Source organism: Neolamprologus multifasciatus, chromosome 8 (genome assembly GCF_963576455.1).
Source record: "Neolamprologus multifasciatus chromosome 8, fNeoMul1.2, whole genome shotgun sequence".
NCBI lineage: Eukaryota > Metazoa > Chordata > Actinopteri > Cichliformes > Cichlidae > Neolamprologus > Neolamprologus multifasciatus.
The window spans coordinates 26,365,937-26,389,075 of record NC_140446.1 but is presented as its reverse complement, the minus strand read 5'-3'; the positions used below and the strand labels follow the sequence as shown (position 1 = coordinate 26,389,075).

Below are 23,139 nucleotides of genomic sequence, written 5' to 3'. Positions count from 1 at the left end.
ATCCTTTACCTGACCCCGCTTTCGAATGTTTAATTGAATGCTTGTACCATTTCATGGTAAATGACTGCCTTTGTAACAAATCGACTCGATTGAAATATAATTTGCTTCCTCTGTGGTGTACTTTGATGTATTTCCACGCTTCCTCTTTGCTATCAAAACCTGCTGATTTCCTGCTCATCACCCTAATTACGGCAGCTGATGACCTGCCGTTGCTTTAATAAATACCAGTTCAGATTTATGCGTTGCTCAGTAGACACGTATTTGTGTGTGCGTGATTGTTTGTGTGTATGTGTAACTGCATATGTGTGGCTTTTCTACCAGCAGGAACGGATTCTCTTTCAACAAACATCATGACTTTGTTTCCAAGTGCACAAGACTGCAGGAGCCTGCAAGTTTTTCTCCCACTCTTACTTCTAATGAGGAACCATCGCATTTATGTTTACATGAAATTAGCCGTTTTCCTCTTTGCTCTCTGCTTCATTTGTTTTCATCCCCAGAGGGGGTTTGTTTCACAATGGCATTCATGTGCAGCTAGAAATAATAAAAAATAATAATAAAAAAAACCCTTCTGATATGCTCTGTAGCCCCTCCACCCCCCACCCAGCGCTTCTCTACCAGAGATGAGTAATGAAGTTTTGTGAATCCTGATTCTTTTAAGCAGATTTTCCTCCCTGTACAAATATCACAATAGCAGCACTCCCGCATCCCTGCACTTGTCACAACAGCAGCAAGGGGGATGGTTTAGCATTCAGCATCTGTGCAGCTAAAGCCGTGTTTTCTTGCAAACTGTAGCCTTTGATTCCTCCACAGCACAAACAAATAAAATGTGACAGACTGAGAATTTGGAATCTTAGAACGACGTTCTGATGCTTAAATTTCTCACAAACAAATATGTGAAGCTTTTTGCAGAGCCCCGCTTCTTTTTAACAGTATTCTTCTTTTCAACATCTCTGTTTGGCCACGCTCGTGCCCAGAGGCAGGTATTACTGTGGAGTGAATCCTGAAATCATTGAAATGGTGGTGTGAAGTTTGGTTCAGATGTTGTTACTGCTCTGTATTATCTTCAGGACAGCAGAGGCAGACAAACAGTTTAATTAGGGATCCCACACTCTCTCATGGTGTTTTAACAAGTCCTCTACAAATCCACAAAAGCAGAATGGATTCAGCTGCTTCTTAGTTTTCTCCTTGACGGGCAAAAGAAACTAAATTTCTTCTACCTACTTTACATCAAAGTCGGAGTTTCTGTTAACATTTCCAGCCCAGTGATTTACAATTGTCAGAAAATCACTTTCTCCTGCTCTTTAACCAGCTTTGGATTTATCCAAAATCTGTGGATGGATTCTAAAATGTCCAAACAGTAAACATGTGGGCTGATGTGAGCCACGTTAAGGTTAACATCAAGTAAACAGCTGAAGTTAAATCATATCGACCTTCATTAGGTTTTTTTTGGAAGAGGTTTGCACAGCTTGGTTTGCTCTAGGCCAAGAGTAACAACGCTGGAAAAATGAGAGAATGCAAATACATATTCACAGGTCAGTCAGTGGAAAAAGTCTGTTTGCCACATGAATTTGAAACAGATGTTGTCTTCTTGTGTTATATATGGGTTTTTTTGCCAGGTTGACAATGAAGTTTAGAAGTCATGATGTAGTCCTCTGGCTCGGATTAGCATAGCATCTGTTATAGCACTTAATTACACAGGCAGAAGGTTTGGTTTGGTTGGTAATTAGATGGCAAGTTGTGTGTGTTTGTGTGTATAGGTGTGTGTGCTGTTGTAATGCAGTCCTTGGGGAGGACAGGTGAAGTCAGGACTGGGTTTCTGGGCGTCAGAGCAGCTGGATGTTTCACATCTGTGTAGCATGATACAAAACAACTATGTGTCAAATGAGATCAGCTCTGAGCATGAAAAAGGGGGAGCTTACGTTTATACTCAGAGAGTATAAATCACCCTTTTTGAGTACGATTGAGATTCTACTTCAGGAATCACCCACATTTCTGAAAGTGCTTTTAGCAAGCTTTACATAGAGATCAGGAACTTGAGTGGTCATATTTGACAACCTGGATCAGGAGGTGGTCATGTTTGTGCTTGGGTTTGGGTTGGCAACAGAAGACCTCTGGTTAAGGTTAGAAAAGATGTTGAAATGGACTAAGTGGTAAAAGTGGTAAAACTATTTGTCACAAAAAGGTTCAATTAACTGCAGTAAATATGTGAAAATCTCAATACACATACACAGAAATCACTCACAACTTGTGAACAATTACTTAGTCCTTTAACTTTAAATAGGCAGAAAGTCATAAACTTTGGCTTTATATCAACATATGGCTAGAATACAACCAGTTAGCAACCACTTGACTTGAGCCATCTTTGTATATCAAATGAGTTGAGCTCATTGGGACAGAATGCCTTGGGGAGGACAGGTGAGGTCAGGGCTGGGTTATCATCAATGTAGGATTATGGATCGTGGCAGTTTGGAAACAGGTTCCCTACCACCAAGCAATGTGAACACTCACCGTGAAAGTGGTTGAAAGTCAACGGTTGAGAATGTTCATGCACAACCTTTGACTGACTAGTGAGTAGTTGTGGTGACAAACTGCAACTAAGAACACATTTTAAGATGTGTTTTTATTTAGATTTGATTTTACAACCTTGTGTCTCTATTGTTTTACATATTATTACGTTTAATTTTGTTAAAACACCAGAAAATGTAAAATACTAGCAAAATCCACATGAGTGTCTGGAGAAGGCTTGACTTAGAGCACCTCTTCACAATTTTTCTAACCTAATCCTTAAAAGGAAATGTAAATTAAAACTTTGGCGCATTCCTTTCTGTTAATAATAATCTGCTATCAATCTCTGGCTCTCTTCCACAGCGTGTCTTTGTCCTGCCTTCCTGCTCTCACCCCAAACCAGTCATGACAGATGGCCACCCATGCTTCCTGTTAAAAGGGAGTTCTTCCTTCCCACTGTCGCCACAGCACTTGCTCATAGGTGTTATATAGTTATCTTAACCTTACAATATAAAGCACCTTAAGACAGCTGCCATTGTGATTTGACACCATATAATTAAAAATGAATTGAATAAACTGAATAAACCAAATGTTCCTGTATGGTGCCATTAAACCCCTGTAGAAGCAGACACTGTTTTAAAAGACCTTTAATCACACCTACAACAGTGAACATAAACAGATATGATGCTTCTGTTTTGGGGAAGGTTTTTAGTTCTCCACACACATCTGTTGTTTTCTTCATCCCAGTGGAGTCACCAAGTCAGTTTTCTGCATCGTTTTACATTTAAACAATACTGAGCCACCCCCTCATTTCTTTAGAAATCATTGTTTGGGGTTGCATATTATCCAGTGGTGCTGGGAACCTTGTCAAAATAGCTGGGACTGGTATTTTTTACATGATCCTTTAGGACAAGAAGCAATGAAACACCACCAAAACACATCACTATACATAAAACTGTATTACTGGAAAACTGTAAAATAAAAATGCACCCCATTTGGCTGTCCTGTGAGGAAAACATATCTATAGACACACGATGCAACTGACCACTGAGTCAGCAAATGTCTCTGAAGGACAATCGGGCTCTCCCAAGCCCAAGCTTCTCGTTGAGAAGAGAAGGGTGTCAATCTCATTACCGGACCACCCAATCAAATCCATAATTCTTTAGCTTTTATTGACTTTCAAGTTCATTAGAATTGTACAAATACTATTTTCATTTAAATCCTCAACTCAACTCAACTTTGACAAACTCAGGCGTCTGTCGAAGGTTAAACCTTTTCTTTCAAGGCGTGATTTAGAGACTGTTATCCATGCTTTTATAACCTCACACTTGGATTATTGCAACTCCCTTTCAATAGGGGTTGGACTGGGCACTCTGACACGCCTGCAATTAGTACAGAATGCTGCGGCACGGTTTTTATCTGGTAGAAGGAAATTTGAGCACATTACTCCGGTTCTGGCCTCCCTGCACTGGCTTCCAATTGAATTTAGGATTCTTTTATTGGTTTTTAAATCCTTAAATGGTCTGGCACCTGCATATTTGTCTGATTTGCTGAAGAACTATGTCCCCACTCGTTCGCTCCGGTCAGCTGAGCAGCTGTTGCTCTCAGTCCCCAAATCACGGCTGAAACTTAGAGGAGACCGAGCGCTCTCTATCGTGGTTCCAAAGCTTTGGAATAATCTTCCTCTTCACATTAGGCAATCGACATCAGTGCTGGTTTTTAAATCCAGATTGAAAACACATTTTTATTTGCTGGCTTTTGACTCAGTGGTTAACTGACTTGTATTTACTTATATTTTATTGTTTTTGCTATGTTTATTATTTTATCATATTTATTATTCTTATTATATTTCTATTGTTCAGCTCTTTGGTCAGCCTTGTGTTTTTAAAGTACTATATAAATAAACTATGATGATGATGATGATAAATCCATCCATTCTCTTCTGCTTATCCTCTTCGGGGTCGTTACACATTTTGGACTTTTTCTTCTGACACACAAAAAAGTTATTTTTCGTGTAAAAAAAATAGGATGGACCATATCACGACATTTGTAGTTACCAGGACTGAACTGAACAGAACTAAAATTAAAAGTCAATGAAAAGAATAACTAGAAAAAAAGACCTGGACCTGTAAACACATCAATAAACGGTTTTAGTGTCTGGCAATGCAGTCAAATTTCTCAACATATATATATATATATATATATATATATATATATATATATATATATATATATATATATATATATATTAGGGGTGCAACGATACTCGTATCGATATTGAACCGTTCGATACAGTGCTTTCGGTTCGGTACACATATGTATCGAACAATACAACATTTTTAATTTATTTTATCAACTTTCCTTCTGACGATGCTGTCTGTGTTGAGCGCTCAGTGGATCTGCGCTCGACAGTGCAGCCTAGGCGGAGTAGTCGAACACAGATTCACTGAGTGCAGGGCAAGCTAGTGAGACAGAAGTTAAGCTCTCCTTGCAGCAAATTGAACCTCCCCTACCCTCATTCAGATCTGGCGTTTGGAACTATTTTGGTTTTCATGTGAAGTATGACCCTGAAGGTAAGCATGTCATGGACTAAAGTAAAACAGTATGTTGGATGTGCCACGCAATGCTCAATTACATGGGTGGGAACTAGTGTGTTAGCACAGTTAGCTCGTTAACGTGTTGGTCGTCCAGCCCCACGCACGGGGTGATCCGCGGTAGCTCGTTAACGGAGATTTGCCGTGTTGTGGCGTTAACGTCATTTCAGATTAATGCTGACAGCACTAGTGGGAACACAACGAATATGACTGCACATTTACTCCGACATCATCCTAGTGCAAAGACAAGTGGAAGCAGACAAAAACAACAAGCACGCATGCTACAAACTTTACCCGAGTCCTTTAGACAGCCGTTAGCACATGATTCTCCTTATGGGGACCTGATATGTTTAATATGCTGCTGAGAATATAGCCCAGAAGAAGCGTATAGTATAGCTTTTATTTTGGAAAGAGCCATTTCTCTGTAATAAACTCTCTTTTCCAAAGATGAGTGATTCCTCAATCAGATACAGGGCTCGCAAAATCGCTAGCCCGACGTCCCGGGGCCAGCGATTTTTCCAGTCGGGCTACCAAAATCTATCTCTGCCCTGCCCGTCGGCCTATCGTAGGAAGGAAAAATATATGTCAATGCTTTTGCATTCTTTCGGAAATGTAGCTGGGTAATTATGTCATTGGCATCGGTGAGCCACTGTCAATATGTGACATATTGAAATCGCGTTTGAATTTGCGCTTGTTTTTTGCTTTCACTTTGCAATCCTGCGAACTGTGTATAGAGAGCGACAGCACTGATTGGTGAGTGATGATAATTTGTGCACCAATTCCTCTGACATCATCTTATCAATCGTTAGCTTACCATGCAAACATGACAAGTGAAATCTCCCGCAGCTTAAACATGTGAGAGCTTGATCGTGCAGAGAATCGCTGAGCGTTGTGTTAGTGCGTGTGTAAAAGCAGCAGGATATATATTTTAGTTCTGCTGAGCCAAATAAGACAGGTCAGGGTGAAGAAGTGACAGCCAAAGAAAAGCTTACCACAAAACGGAAAAGTTATGACAAATCAGACTATAAGGCAAAAAGAAAGTGCAGCTTTATGGTTTCATGGACAAAAGAATTTCTGTGGCTGCAATATGACGAGCTAAATAACCAGGGCTGCACATAAGTGGTCCGCAGGTGCGCATTCGCTGTCAAAATAAAAAACGCGCACAAGATAAGAAGTTGCAAGGCGTGTTTGCGTACATAAGATTTTCAGGAGGAGGACAGACATTTGTTTAGAACTCTTAAAGATGTCGAAGAAGCTCCTTTAAGCAACTACTGTGATGTACCTCCGCCTCCAAAGAAATGTCAGAAGGAGTCCGAACCACAAAAGAAGCGCGTATTCTCGGAAAAGTGGTTGCAGGAGGTGAGCTGGCTTCAAACAAATGATGAACGCACAGAGATGTGGTGCAGAATGTGCCGTGAAAATTTAATAAATGACAAATTAAAAAGGCATGAACATTTTTTTTGTATCGAAAAAATATCGAACCGTGACACCAAAGTATCGAACCGAACCGAACCATGAATTTTGTGTATCGTTGCACCCCTAATATATATCTCTATCTATCTATAGATAGATAGATGCAATTTTTTGGCTGAAAAATAAAATTCTAAGAAAATTAATTAATTGAATATATAAAGAATATTTGGTAGCAATTACAGACCTAGACCTTTTAATGTTGGAGCTTGGCTGGATAAATTTATCAGCAGGTGTGCCATGGATAATGCATATTTTGATTCAATTCACATATGTCACAGCATCTTTATACTGTAGTCTACTTCACACCATCTTAGAGCCCATTCACATCTCCACTGATAGAAAAAAAAAGAGCTGCATTATTTTGTCCCAGCAGTCAAACCACCAGCAGATGCAAGCTTTTTGTGTAAAAATATTTCATTTCTTGCAATTTCACAACTCCATTCAAAGCCTTGTGGTGGTGTATGGAGCCAGGTCTACTGTGAGGGTGGGTGGCCATCTGTTCCCTGCATGAATTCCCTTTGCTCAATGCCTCAAGTTGATGCAAAGCAAATACAAAATACTGGCTACCAAAGTGGCTTTGATTTATGGTATGGCAGAAATTAATATTTTATTCATTCTGTTATTTTATGTGGGAAAGACTAAATGACAAAAACATTAGGGTTATGTGTCTTTCTTGCAAAATTATCATTTAGTAAAGAATTTTTTTTATTTTTTTTTTACTAAAACCAATTGTTGTTACTTGGTTGTCAATTTTTTATCCCTTCATTTAGCATGCACAGCTGCTTACCCTGCTTCTGTCCCCTCAGCCATCTGTGCAGATCGATGCACTGCCTGACACATTCTTTTGCGCTTGTTTTTCTTGTCCTCTTGTCCAAAATTAAGGAGGCAGGGAGGTTGAGGCTTCTGTCAAACTGAGCCAAACGAGTAAAGATTCTCAAAGATCTGTTGTGTGTGTGTGTGCTGCTGTCAGATAGAACCGCACTGTTACCTCTGCCTTGGGTGTAAAAACTGCAGAACTCAGTTTGAAGCGTCAGAGTCACCAGTAATTGTATAAAAGTTCTCTGGAAGCATAATCTTAGAAGAAGGATAAGACCAAGGCGGTGCTTCTTCTCGTTTGCTGGCAGCACTACACCACATCATCACTCGTAGCTTTCACAGACTGACTTCAGTGCCATTGCAAGCTTATATTAATTGCTTTTGTCACGAGAGAACTGCAGTGTACTTTTCTATTCACTCACTGTCACTGAATCAAATTCAGCACTGTAAATCACTGTCACATTGTTAGCACATATTTCCTCTGTGCGCGAGTGTGGTTAAAGAGAAAAGCTCAAAATCCCTGCCACTGATGTAGTTAGATTACACTTCTAACACCTTGATTGATTAGAATTTTCTGCCTCAGACAGGAGACTGGATTGACAGCTAGCATGCAAATTTAATGGTGTATTAAAAATGCAGCTTGCCAGCTGTTGTTGCAGGCAACAACTCGAATGTGTCCATTTTAATTATTTTTCCATATGTCACTCTTGTTGATATGAAATACGGCCAAGTCACGGCATCCGGAGAAGTGATTACTTCAGACAAAGCCTCCATCCTTGACTTAGCGTGTCATACTTCATTACCTTGCTAAGCCCAACTTTTAATTCTGCCCTGTGGAGGGAGGCAAATTGGTTTTCATGGCAGGCAATTAGTGTTTTTACTATATGAATACAATATGTTTTGAATGCTGCATGTGATGATGCAGCAGCAGAATTAGATGGGGAAGTTAACTTTTTATTTACAACGCAATTTCAATATATTAACAAGTCCAGGCATCACTAATTGGCATTCAACTCGAGTTGTATTAAACAACAGCATCGTGCTGAGAGACTGCAGGGACTATCAAGGGAAAGGACTAACAGAGCAAACACCAGTCATTTGTTTCTCCTGTTATGTACTAACAGCTGTTTGCCTCTAATGTGTTCTTTTTTTTGTTTACGTTTTTGTGAAGAACTTGATGGCAGGGTTTGACAAGCCCCTGTCTGCATTTCAGCACTCCCCTCTGATTGTGACACAGTCATCTCTTGTTCCTCTGAATCAGATGCAACAAAAACAAAACAAGCCTACAGGCATCATCATTTCCAGTCTGTGTAATCACCACTCCAGGCTGATAAGACCGAAGATGAAAACATCCACCCGTGAAAGTGTTTGCTGTTGTTTAAAGTATGCGAGGTAAAACAAATCCAGAGATGAACTGATTCACATGGTGGCCACGGATCGTCAGGCTAGACATGGAAGATGAGATACAACACTTGAAGTGTTCTTAGTTACTCAGTTCAGTCTTCAGCCCCTCTTCAGACGACTTCCGCAAAGTCCCTAATCCTTTTTATTTAATTATTTAATTGTAATGTGTTTGATTATTTTCATGACAAGACAGTACAGCAGACAGGAAGTGGCCTAGGGCAGAGTATGGGTTGCCCGTTCAACCACAGCCAGAGGAACCCCTAATCCTGGATGAGGTCACTAAATAAGCACTTTTGCCCTCTTTAGACTAATCTACATCAATGTGAGTGGATCTAGGAGGTTGCCAAACTAACACTGGTGCTGTAAGGTTATATAATGCAGAATTTCTTCTTAACAGTAATATAATGACCTTATATAAAAAAGAGATTACATAACAAAGGTGGCTAGTGGGATTCAAACAATGTAACAGAATGAGCGAGCAATCGAAATGCTAACCACCCTGCAGCTTCTACTGACTTCTAATTAGCCTTGTGAAACATCTGGACTGTAAGGTGAACTTACACGGTGAAAGGCGTTTCCTGCTGGTCGCATGTCGTAGCCAGAGTACAGACGGGAAACAGACGCAGTTTATACCTCTTTATTATTACTCTCCTGGGAAAAAAAAACACTTTTTGAAAGTTGGAAATGTTTTTCACAATGGAAGCAGAGTAAACACTGTCGGCTCCATTTCTGCAATTTTGTTAAAAACAAACGCACAAAGAGAATTGAAAGCTGAGCTACTACTGGGAAGCTGGAGTGGAGCGTGGGAGAAGCAAGACAGGACAGCTACAGCAGACAGTGGAGAACTTGAAACCGAATGATAAACAGTTTTCTGTGGTATCTTTACACAATGAAGATCAGGGGCTACACAGCAAGTCAAAGATGGCTTTCTGGCTGATATGGTGTAATGTGCATTGATTGCCTAAATGTGGCTGCTTGAGTTGGGTTTTATGGTTACATCTGACACTCAACAACATGGATTATAAATTGAGAACCCCCCAATTTCATGCATGTAACCAGCACCTTAATGGCCTGCTCCGTCATGTGAATTTTTTTCACTGTTTAATAGCTTATACTGGAAGTTTTAACATGCTGTATAATGAGCAATTAGTTTCCACAAAGACTCCCACAGGCCATTTGTGTATCAGCAGTATTGGAATATTTTCTCTTTCTTTCTTTTTTTTGCCTTTTACCTTTTTCTTTCATTTATTCATGTATACTGTAATTTATTATTTATCTTAGTAAGAAGTCATTCGTATAATCAGTGTTGGGGAGTAACGGAATACATGTACCACCGTTACGTATTTAAAATACAAAATATGAGTAACTGTATTCCGTTACAGTTACCGTTTAAAAAGGTGGTATTTAGAATACAGTTACTTTGTTGAAATAAATGGATTACACGGCGGTACTTCCCTGTTTCATATTGTGGCGGGTCAGGACTGTTTGGGTTTTGTTTGACAGCTACGTTCTGTTGTTCCAGGCGGCAGCGTTACGGTTGCCATGGTTACAGGGTGACGCTCTCTCTCTGCATGTTTCCTGGGTGAGAGAGGCCTTTTTGTTGTTGTTGTGCTAAGCTAACAGGCAGAATGCTACCGGTATAGCTCTAAAGAATGTAGCATCATAGGCAGTGTAGTCCGTGCTGCAGGGAGAATGGACTGACATACCCGTTATGTGTCTGTGAGCGAGGGAGGGAGAAAAAGGAAAAGTACGAGCTGTCATCGAGCAAAAACGGGAGCTGGAAGCATGTAAATATAATAATAACCACTGCAGCCAAGAAGAGTGCCTGACGAGCCCAGTTGTAAGTAAGCTATTAAGACTCGACTGTACACCGTGTTCGTGTTTTCCTCCAAAAACAATAAGTTCCGTTGGAGCAGCCTTTCAACGCCTCTCTCTGTCTCTCGCTAGCAAAGTTGACCCAGACAACAAAGTAAAGCTAGTTTTCAGTTACGAGCCCGACACAGAACCCACCGTATTAGCCAGAGGTCCCTTTACTACGGTTCGGAGTCGCGGACCTTCAGTAACAGTAATAAATCACAGCAATAGTACATTCATGTAGTTGTAAACAGCATGATAATATATTAAGTAATCCAAAGTATTCAGAATACGTTACTCTCATTGAGTAACGTAACGAAATACGTTACAGAATACATTTTGGGGCATGTATTCTGTATTCTGTAATGGAATACATTTTAAAAGTAACCTTCCCAACACTGCGTATAACAACCTGACCTGACCACCAGAACTATTTATTGTAGATCAATTATTCATCGAAACAATCTCAGTGAACACATGTTTGAAAAATTGTTCTGATTTTATGTTTGTTGTTTTGTCTACTGAGGGAGAGACTCAGTATGACTGAAAAAACTGACTAAATTTCCTTGAAAAGCTGTGAGTGTTTACTGCAAGGTCCTTTCACTGATCAAAAACCCTTCAAATCGTGTTAAAGAATAAAATAAACACCACTTACATTACAGTCTCACACAATTACACTAGTAAGTGAGATGCTACTGCAAAAAACTCCAAATCTCAACAACTATAGGCCTATTTCCATTTACCGTTCAACCAATCCATTGTGAGCTGCTAAATGCTCAACTATGTTATCCAGCTAGCCTGTAATTGTGTCTGTCAAGTATTGTATACTGACTTTTGAGAGCTTTATCTCAGAAATCAGCTGCCTGCTGTGACAGAAAATGGCAGTATGCCAAGCGTGAGAGTGAAACAAAACAGTAAAGACGTACTGTAAACTGACAAGAGACTCTGCTGATAATTTTCTGTAGATTCATCACAATAAGTGACATTTTTCACTTTGTCATTTGACAAACTGAAGAAATCTTCATGATATCTTCAAATATGACTTCAAAATTTGAATAAGTAATGGAGTTAGGTAGGAAGAATAACTATAAACTGTGTGTAGTTCCTGTTGTCATTGTTTGAATAGCTTTCATGAGAATTACATTGGCTTGTTTTAGAAAGAACAAGACAGTTTTTGTGTTGTGTTTCTTCACATCTTTAAAATAGCTGCTTAAGCGAAATATATAAGGTCTCTTGTGTTGCTCACATCTCTGATGATTAGCTGTTTAAAGTGCAAGATGCTAAAGAAGACAACCTTTTGTAGGCCTTTACAGCTATTTAAAAAAAATCATTTTATAGTATATGATGTGGCATCTAAACACGGTCTTATAAGGAATGCATGCATTATTTCTAGATTTAAGAAGTGTTCTTTGTGGTTCTGCTGGTTACTTTCCCTACAGCGACTTTTCCTTCCATTTGTTAATATCAGTTGAGGTTAAAACACTTTGGAACCAGGTCCCACTTCAGGGAGCAATCTCTACCTCCCAAATCAGTCTTAGGTGGAAATCCATCCTGGCTCTGTGGCAGATTTTTTGATTGACAGCACTACAAAGTATCCTGCACATTCAAAAGGATGGTCAGGTTCTGGGGAGGTGGCACGGATGACCTGCTGGCTAAGCAAATCACGGAATAACCATTAAAGAAGTGTTAATAAGGTCCTGTGGAGGGTGAGGCTGGGGCTGTGGTGCTCATTAGCAGGTTCCTTTTAGATACATTACAGAGTGATTGGACTTGTCCCATCCCTTAAAGTTCTTCCACTGAATATGTAGGGGAGCCCAGGAGGAGAAGGATAGAGGTGAACAACTGTGTCTGTAAAAGAAAATGGAAAAAAAAGTGACTTGCTATGCATTTCACCATATTTTGGGCCAGTTTATAGTCTGTTAGAATTAGTTCTGACAGTTCTGTGTTTGGCAGAAATCAGTGTTTGTATTTGTTCCAAACGGAGCGTAAATGGAAGTTTAAATATTTGGATAACTGTGAACAAATTCATACAGTCCAGTCTTGCACTTAACTGACATCAAATTGCATGGTCATTGTGACATTAGCAGTGCTGCTGAATAAGTTAAATGATCTTTCTCAACACTCCCAACCACACCATGAAGAGATGTTCAGTTTTGCTGAGGTACACGACTACAGTGATCAACCACAACATTAATATCACTTCCTTTGTATTTTGAGGATCCCCGCGCCTCCATACCCATTGAGGGATTGTCAGTCAATCTCTGTGATGTCCTGTGGTGTCACTAGCAATGAATCCTGTCTTTCGCTCCTGTGTTCTTTGAACTGTGTATGAGTAGTTTTGCTGGGTTTATTTGCAGTGTTGGGGAGTAACGGAGTACATGTACCGCCGTTACGTATTTAAAATACAAAATATGAGTAACTGTATTCCGTTACAGTTACCGTTTAAAAAGGTGGTATTTAGAATACAGTTACTTTGTTGAAATAAATGGATTACACGGCGGTACTTCCCTGTTTCATATTGTGGCGGGTCAGGACTGTTTGGGTTTTGTTTGACAGCTACGTTCTGTTGTTCCAGGCGGCAGCGTTACGGTTGCCATGGTTACAGGGTGACGCTCTCTCTCTGAGTGTTTCCTGGGTGAGAGAGGCCTTTTTGTTGTTGTTGTGCTAAGCTAATAGGCAGAATGCTACAGGTATAGCTCTAAAGAATGTAGCATCATAGGCAGTGTAGTCCGTGCTGCAGGGAGAATGGACTGCCATACACGTTATGTGTCTGTGAGCGAGGGAGGGAGAAAAAGGAAAAGTACGAGCTGTCATCGAGCAAAAACGGGAGCTGGAAGCATGTAAATATAATAATAACCACTGCAGCCAAGAAGAGAGCCTGACGAGCCCAGCTGTAAGTAAGCTATTAAGACTCGACTGTACACCGTGTTCGTGTTTTCCTCCAAAAACAATAAGTTCTGTTGGAGCAGCCTTTCAACGCCTCTCTCTGTCTCTCGCTAGCAAAGTTGACCCAGACAACAAAGTAAAGCTAGTTTTCAGCTATGAGCCCGACACTAACCCACCGTATTAGCCAGAGGTCCCTTTACTACGGTTCGGAGCCGCGGACCTTCAGTAACAGTAATAAATCACAGCAATAGTACATTCATGTAGTTGTAAACAGCATGATAATATATTAAGTAATCCAAAGTATTCAGAATACGTTACTCTCATTGAGTAACGTAACGGAATACGTTACAGAATACATTTTGGGGCATGTAATCTGTAATCTGTAATGGAATACATTTTAAAAGTAACCTTCCCAACACTGTTTATTTGGATGCATTTTTCTACTCTGGGAGAAACAGCCATTGGGGAATGTTATCTCCATGGCAGCTTGTGTCTCTACTGCAACAATTTTTGCCAGGACCAAAGGTTTCCCAGTAGAACATTGCAAATGTAGGATGACAATCAATGTTAGTTGTTAGTTGTTGGCTTCAGTAGACCTTTTGATAAAGGTTATATAGTTGGATCAGGTGGTCTGTTGTCACCCCTACATTATGTTGCAACAGCATAAACAAGGGATGGTGGTGGGACGCTACACAAGAAGCAGTACCTCATGAGGTACTACAGATGAAACACTGAGCACTTCTCTTTTACTCGCTTCTTTTTCACATCATTACTTTTGTCTACTCTGCCTTGTAGTCTGTGTTATTTCTTCATCTGCCTTTTTTCTGTCTTTTCTTCTTCTTTGTCATCATCTCAACCAGTCATTGCACATGGCTGACCTTTTTCTAAATAAGGTGTTTTCCTTTAAAAAAAAAAAAGTCTCCTTCCCCATCATTTCTTGTTCATCTGTGATTGTCAGATGTTTCTAATATTGAACGCTCACAATATAAAGCGGCTTGCAGCTCTGAACTGACGCTATAAATCGAATTGAATTGAGTGGTTTTTTGACATTTTTTGACATTATTTGACATTTGTATTGTTGTGTCCTGAAGATCTCTATAGTTTCTCCTCAGCTGCAGAGATTTAATGGCAGCTTCTCTTTCCCACAATTAACTCATGAATTTATACAACACTGAAGTAATCCTCGCTGTCCTTTAGCTGAGGACTGATTTAGCAACTGTCTGTGGGTTTTGAAATTTTAACACATGTGACAAACACCTTGTAGCATTTTCCAAAATACCAGCAGAGAACAAATATGTCGAGGTCAGTGAATGACAAGCCACCCTACAATTCCTGACAAGACTCTTGGGTATCCCGAGGAACAATAGCACTTCTAGATACACTGCAGTCAATTACAGTGATGTGAGATGTGGGGGCAGACAGAGGAAATGACAGCTCTCTTATCATTGTCCTTCTGTTGTGGTCACTTTGAAACAAGTGGAGCTATTTGTCTGGCAGTGAGCTATGCTGGAGGGGAAGAGAAAGAACGCTTTTATCTCTGAAAAGACAGGAGAGGGGAATATGCAAGAATTGTAGCGCAGACGGAATATCTGAGTATTAACCGAGGGAGCAAGCTAAAAAAGTACTTTGAGAGGAGCTGTTTGACAGGTAACTGGCAGGAGAAGTGATAGAGAATACTTGCAGGCCGGTAGCTGGAGGACAATGGACTGACAAGGCTGCTGTGATGTTTGCCCAAGCACAGTAGTGTACTCTAAATGTGGAGCATCAATCACGCTGCACAGCACGGCAACTTTTATCGCCACTCATTAAAGTAAGTGCAGATATTTTATGCATCAGTTAAAATGCAAGGACATTTTCATGCTAATTTCCCTCTTTTAGATTTGTTATTCATCATCTTTGATCAACATAGTCCTGCACACAAATAAAGCAGAGGGTGTGCTGCCTGATGAGTCTGGATGCATCACATCTGCAAAATGCTTCTGCTGCTTCAGTTTATTCAGCAAACTCAGGACTTTTATTTATGTTTAATGAAACTGTGATATATGAAATCCCGCTTCAGTTGTTGTTCAGAACCAAATTGAGTGCAGCATTAATTTCTTTTTGCAAGGGAGTATTTATCATCTTTAAAAGTGGAGAACAAACAGAGTATGGGATTCAAGTTCTGTTCTTGTTCCAGTTCTGTCTCTGGGAGCGGTTCCATCATCAGAAGAACATTTAGCAACTCTAAATCCAACCTTTGCCTCCTGCTTAACCACTTTTGCCCCCCTCTCTGATAGGATTTGCTAAAAATGCGCTGGCCTTCTCTGAAACGAAATAAACTTGTGAATTTTGGCCCAAATTTCTCACCCCGTGGACCGTTTTGCCTCCCTTGTGAATCTGTAAGCACATGAATCAGCGGCCGATTTGTGTTTTGGGTCTGGTCCCGGTCTTTGAGTTTCAAGTTTCTCTACACTGGGCGCGTTCTTCTGTTTCACAGCAGAAACAATGGGTTTAATTGATTTTTTATGAATGAACGTGAGCAGTGAACGCCCTCTCTCATTAGAGACATGGGTGCAGATCTGAGAGCTGTTAATCCACTGTTCAAAGGACAGTTATGGGCTTTTGAATCTAACAGCCTTTGTATAGCAACACTTCTTATTTAGGATGCCTTTAAGTCTGCACTTTATTTATTAACTTACACAGCGGCAGTTGTGTTAATGCTTGTTGTCTCTAAATACCTTTAAACTGTTTATCTGCTGTTGCTTTTTACACCAGCTGAAGATTCAAAATACCAAACATAAGAGCAGCTAAGCTGGAACAGGAGCTGAGCACAGCCTGGGTTACCAAAGATTTTGGCAACAATGGCACTGGCTCAAGCTGTTTATCGTATTGAAAACCATAGCACTGTATACAGTCATGTCCTTTAAAGAGTTGCACTGAGTGAGAAAACAGCAGTTATAAATAGTGATGCTGAGGGCATTTTAAGGATACTTTCTCAAGTATTTTAGATAAACCTGGTAAACCACTGATGTTGTCTCTTCTGTGCTGACCTCGAGCAGCTTTATATCCCACCTCCTTACAAGGCAATCTCTTGGTCTCATCTGTAATCTATTATTCATAACGAAGAGGCAGAGTAGAGACTGGGAGAAGCAGATAACTTGGTCACTTCTTTCTCCATCCACCGCCCCTCAACCCCTCATTACTATTATCCAGAAGCTATTGTGTGGGGAAAACAAATGGAACGACTGCCTTTTGTTGTATAGGAGAGGGGAAAAAATTTGTATTCTGTGCAGAATTTGAATGTAGACTTGCCATTCAGAGCACACAGGCTATGGCTGCCAGTTGCATTGTGCAAATAATAATGCACGGGAGGGATCAAATTAAAATTTATCAGCTCTGAGATGGTATCCTTCTCCAAATCTCTTTCTTGCAGATGAAAAATTGAAAATGCAAAAGTGAACACGTTTTGAGTTTGCTGCTAATTTGCTCCGTTATTCCAAGAGAACTCCGAAGACAAATTGGGAAATATATAGTCCAATGGTCATATATATATCATAAATGTTACATAATGGACCCCGGCTTTAAGTCACTAGAATAATATTTGCCATGAGCTGAGTAGCTTGTTTTTGTTTCCCTCATTGACAATGACAATTTCATTTATATAGCACATTTCATCCACTATAAAAACCTGCGCAGGTTTGCAGTGCCTTAAGGCAGTGAAAACAGCTAAACACAACCAAAAAACAAACAACAAAACAAAATTAAAAAACAAACAAACACCTCTTAAGCTCAGGCCTGTCTGAATATAAGAGTTTTGAGTCTGTTTTTGAGTATACGTACAGATGTAATTGACCCCAAATCAGCAAGACAGCTTGTTCCAAAGACCAGGACAACAGTAACTCAGAGCAGCCTGAGACCTGATTCTAGGAACAATTAAAAGATCTAGAATCAGATCTTTTAAATTCATATAAATTTTAGATCTAGAGGAAAAAATGAAAAGGTCTGACTGGGTTGTAGAAATGGGGGAGTCAAACTATTGAGAGCTTTGTGAACTAATAAGAACGTCAAAGGCTATAAAGCCAACGAAGAGCCCCTTAAATACTGGGGTAAGGAATCTGCTGCATTTTGAATGAGCTGAAGTCATCCCACTGATGATTTGGGGCGTCCTGCAGTAGTCTAACTTAGGGATGCACCGATACCACTTTTTTGGAAACGAGTACGAGTACTTGCATTTCAGTACTCGCCGATACCGATGCCGAATACTTTAAATTTGCAGGTAACAGCTTTAGTCCTATAATTTAACAAAAAACAAACAAACAAGGGACTCGTTTGGAATTAAGAACATTTATTTAAAATGAAAAGCATGTTGTATGCAACATATTGCAGAATAAATAATTATAAAAAAACAAAATTTAATTTTAAATTTGTTCGTCTGTTTCTCTGTTTAGAAGTCTCACTAGCACAGTCACAGCTGGGATGACATCAGAGGCTAGTGCGTCGTAGCTGCTCACTTTTTTAGTTAGTTCCTCAAAGGGGGCGAGGATGGCAACAGTCGTCTCCATAAGAGCCCATTGGTGAGCGGTGAGAGAGTCAGGGAGTTTGTGCTCGGACACATACAGTATCGGTATCGGGGGACTTTTAACGAGTACGAGTACTTTAGAAAATGTGGTATTGAGGCCGATACCCAACACGTTCTCACTCCCACAGCGTAACATTTTATGCTAGGTGACAAATCGTCAACATATTACGTTTTCGGCTACCCACCACGTTCCTAAATGACGACCTCGGAAAAATTAGGAAATATGAGAACCGTATGGACTCAATCTACACATGTTCGCTCTTTTTCTTCAAATCGCTTAGAAACACGCTATTTAACATCATTAAAGTCCTGGTTAAGATCAGGAAAAAGGTTATGGTTAGGGCTAGGGATAAGGTTAGGTTTAGGGCTGGAATACAGGGCTGGAACGTCTATTACCGCGGGAGCGTCATTGCACTGGATTTCAGCCATAACCCGCCGCGTACCATAAGAACGCCGAAGGTCTCCTTTTGCGTTCATCAGGAACGCCGCGGGACGTGACAAAACGTCGCCATGTTACGTCTCGGGAGTGAGAACGGGCTGCGATACCCGATACCGGTATCGGTATCGGTGCATCTCTAATCTAACTTGAGATTTTCTAACCTCAGATATATTTATTAAGTGATAAAAAGGAGCTGTGGAGCTCAAAGCTGAGATCACTGTAAAAAACGAATAACTGATGAATAAATATGAAAAAGAAAAAGGTAAAAAGGTGATCATTTCAGGATGGTCACATTAAATACAAAAACAAACATACTAATGTTTTCACATTGACACACACAAATACACAAACAAACAGTGGTCCCACTCTTGGTGTAAAAGCTGATAAATGACTCCTGTTGTTGAGATAATCAGTAATGATTATCAATTTGCAGAGGGCAATTGTTTACTGAGCGCCTTAACAATTGGCTAATATTCACAGATGATAAACCTCTACGACACAGTCACCTCATTGTTCCCAGTGAATTCGGACAGAGGGATAATTCATTTCCTGATCCGGGCTCAACCACACTTTTATACGTAATCGTTTTATTATCTCTGCAATATATTTAACAACAAACCAAGTCTCTCTGTCTCTGCACATAGTAGGCGGTGTTTTCCTGGGCATCTATTTCACACTGTTGTACACGCAAGCTGGAGGGACGAGAGATCAACACCCTGTCAGGCTCGGTATTAGGCTGCAATCTGAAAAAATTCACAAGATGTGAGAGACTTGACATGCTGAGAGGTACTCTGTTGGAGTGATAAAGCTACTCCACGAGTTGTTGGTTGAAGAGAGAACGTGCAGCAAAGTCGACATGTCTTAGCTGTCACTGACTCCATTCCCCCGCTGCACATTACAACATGGCACTCTCAGCCCTCACCGACCAGACCTGCAAATTGCCTCTACCTTGTTGCCGTTCCTGGTTCTGTGAACTTATCACATGGTGGGCGAATGAATTATCACAGATAGAGGCAATATCTATCAATTTGTCAGTACAGACTGTGGGGTAATAGACACGGAGGCTGAGATATTATAATTGAAAGGCCCCTTCAGTAGCGATACATAATGAAGTTTCCCTGTGGGCTGTTAAGGGTTGGGGAAGGCAGCGTTTCAGATGGTGGAAGGTGTTCTCACATATATCGAGTCATCCTGTTAACCCCCCACTGGGTGAGGCATGGAGGGAATATGATATGGGTGTGAAAACACAGGAGGGGGAGTCACTCACACTGCTTCATTATGAATCATTTGGAACAGGTCTGTGCATGACGCAAATATGGTATTATCTGAAAGTGCTATTAACTGACAAATTCAGGGAGACAAATCAGCAGCTTTCCACGACACAATGTACTACACATCATGTGTGTGACTGCTAAACATTTTGCAAAATGATTGCTGTTGTCGTTTGTTGATGTTTAAAATCTAGCTGAACCCATGAGGCCTCACGGGTGTCGATCCCAATCCTAACAGTACCAGTTTTAAATTGTTTTTTCACAAGTCATTCAGGGAACAGAGACAATCATTCGAGCATTCATTTAGCACACATCTTTTCACAGTTTTCCAACATAAGCTTGTTTTCCCTTTCTCCAAAGTATAGGATTAGGGTTAGAATAACACTCTCTACATTAGGTCATTGGTGACACATCTAGGGTCCATTTAAATCCAGTTTAGTTTTAAGTATATGGCTTTAAGTATAACTGAATAAGCAAGAGAAAACAAAATAATAAGGCAGTTCACCCCTTCAGCTTCACCACTTATTTACACGCGATAAGTAACCTAGTTACAAAGCTCAACAGTCCTCGGGAAAACATGCACAAAAATCACAAAGGGTTTGGAGGCCAAGGTCGGGTCTGTTGCTGCTGCCAGTTGCTGCCCGGGGACAACGGCTGGAGAGGTTTTTTCAAAATAGCCACTTGATCAGGAAGCCAATCAGCAGGTGCCAGCTCTCCAATCAGGAAGGACCTGCAGAGACTCTTAAAGACACAGAGCATAGAACAAAAAAACAGCCACTGGGATTCAAATTATGGCAAGGGCCATAACACGGATTTTTGTCTAGAACTAAACTGTTCTCTCAGGTCTTGGCATTCATGGAACAGGGTTAGGATTATCACCTATGGTGACTTTATTCATTTTGGAATTACAGTTCTTCTTTTTATGATTTGGGCTACGGTATGTAAAAAGTACTGGACATTAACCACATCGCAGTTTCAATGTTCTGTAATGATTTCACTGATATATGCTTTAAATAATTTGTTTCCAAATACTGAACGAATTTTGAGCTACATCTACCCAGGTCAGGTTGTTACAAAAATCAGTTTCATGGCACATCTGGTGATGACACTGCCCTCTACTTGTTCAGTTCAAATGGCTCTAGCATAGGGCTTCATTTCCATTGTAAACTATTTGGGACAGTTCAGTTTTTTTGAATGGGGTCACTCGTGTTCACATTTATTCACACTATAATTTCTAATGTTGATTTGTGAACTGAAAAAGAAAAAAGATTTTCAAACCTCACTTTTGCTTAATGATGGCAACAGTGATTATGTATGTACTGTATTTAAATGATTTCAAATTCACTTCATTTGTATGTAAATGAATACCCAGCACTCCAGACAGTCACATGTATTCAGTGACATTAAACACTGCGTTAGATCTCATCAGTGGCACTTTGAGGAGAAAATATTAAGTAAAGGGTAACAAGAAATGGAACAAAAATAGATTTTTTTTTAAGTTTACAAATGCTGCTTACAGTACCTGAAACATTTATTTCATTTTTGAGTGTTAAAAATCTGTTGGTATCTTATGATTGTCAAATGGTTTATGAATTGGTGAAAAGTGGATGTTTATATTGATTTCACACCTGATCGTCACTTGAACAAATTATGCAAGACAAGGTTTAAAAGCCTAATAGCGGTTTTTCTTACAGAAAGGAGTCAAAACCATTAGTTTCCATTAATTTTCAGACACAATATCCATATAGCTGAACCATTTTTATCCTTGCTGAACAGGATAAAAATCTATACATTTGAACAGTGCAGCATACATTTAAAAATTGTCTATCAAAAATATCATGTGTGTGATTCTTATTTTAACTACATTTACTTTAAAATATTTTTCTTATTAATAAAGTCTAAAAGTCACATTTTAATATTTGTTCAAAAACCCTACACACGGATATGAACCATTCACAGCTACAGGGGATAAAAGAAAAACAGATGTACATTTATTTAAATGCCAACTTTACATATTTACACATAGAAAATAAAATATCACTCAAGAGTTAAGATATGAAAATAAGGACATTCATTCTAAGGGAGTTCTGCGGTTATCTTTTACTCAACATGACATGAGAAAAAATCACACCATGAGCAACCAGCAGCGCGGGACACTTTTATTACTAGCCAGTATTTAAGGCTTATTCTGTATCTATTCAGTCAGTCAACTTTCCATTGTTTTGCCATCTACTAAAAAATTCCAAAAGGGACTGAGCGTAAATCCTTCTCTCTGGATCCAAGCTGGACTCTCTGCCATTATTGCTACATGGCCTATACTGAGTCTGCATTGGCCCTAACCAGTATTTAATTTAATTTTATTTTATTTGAACAATAATAACTTAATAAAATAAAAACAATAAAATCAATAATCAATCAATCTTAATTTGGCAAATATAGGTTATTAGCCTACTGCCACTTCTTCTTTCTTTTTTTTCAAATAGAAATGATAAACTATCATAACTTCTTTTCAGCTGGATTTGGAGTTTGTATGTTCGACTTGAGCCTGTATGGGTTTTTCTCCCATATTTTAAAGATATGCTTATTAGGTTAACTGCTGATTCTTAGCTGGCCATAAATAATGTTATTATTTATGACATTTTCTGTACCAAATTGAATAACAACAGAAAGAAAACAAATATCAAAGCTGGCTTCTTTTCCTCACACTTGTTGAAATCAGCTGATTTCAGCTTATGTGCACGAAATAATAAAATAGTACAGTAGTCTATAACTTTTAAAATAGTGTCGATATAAGCATGACTTTTTGTTGTTGTTATTGCAAAAAGGACACGTTTATAATGGCAAAGTTGTCTCCATGTTGTTACTTATATTATGTCTAATTACGGCAGGCTAAATGACTCACTACAGAAGATTTTTAACTGTGACACACAGTTCATCCAATTTCACGACACGATGTTCAATCTCAGAGATAAAAGACTGTTTGGAAAAGATGCTAGAAAAGAAATATTATTTAAAGTGGGCAACGTGATGACTGATAGAAATTCAGTGTAAAAATTATGGATGGCTACATTCTGACGGTTAATATAAATTTGTAATCTTCCATCTGATATTTAACAAAAGGCTAACTATAGCCTGTTGGTGGTGTTCAGTAATTTTCTATGCCCATCCCCAAACGTGAATCACATGTCACTGCCTATACTATATGCACATAGTAATTGGTGCACCCTTGGAGCGCTTTCAAATCAGGCAAAATTAGCCGCATGCTGCCGTTTCTGACAGATATGAGCTTTTCAATCCTCTTCCCAACTGAGTGGAGGAGTTTTCTGTGTCTTAATTACC

The 23,139-nt window shown here is 39.6% G+C and overlaps 1 protein-coding gene across 9 annotated transcripts in view; it reads left to right on the top strand.

The window, feature by feature from the left end:
* shisa6b (shisa family member 6b) overlaps positions 1-23,139 on the top strand; it is an 88,809-nt gene that overhangs the window by 14,854 nt on the left and 50,816 nt on the right. The window lies entirely within an intron of this gene.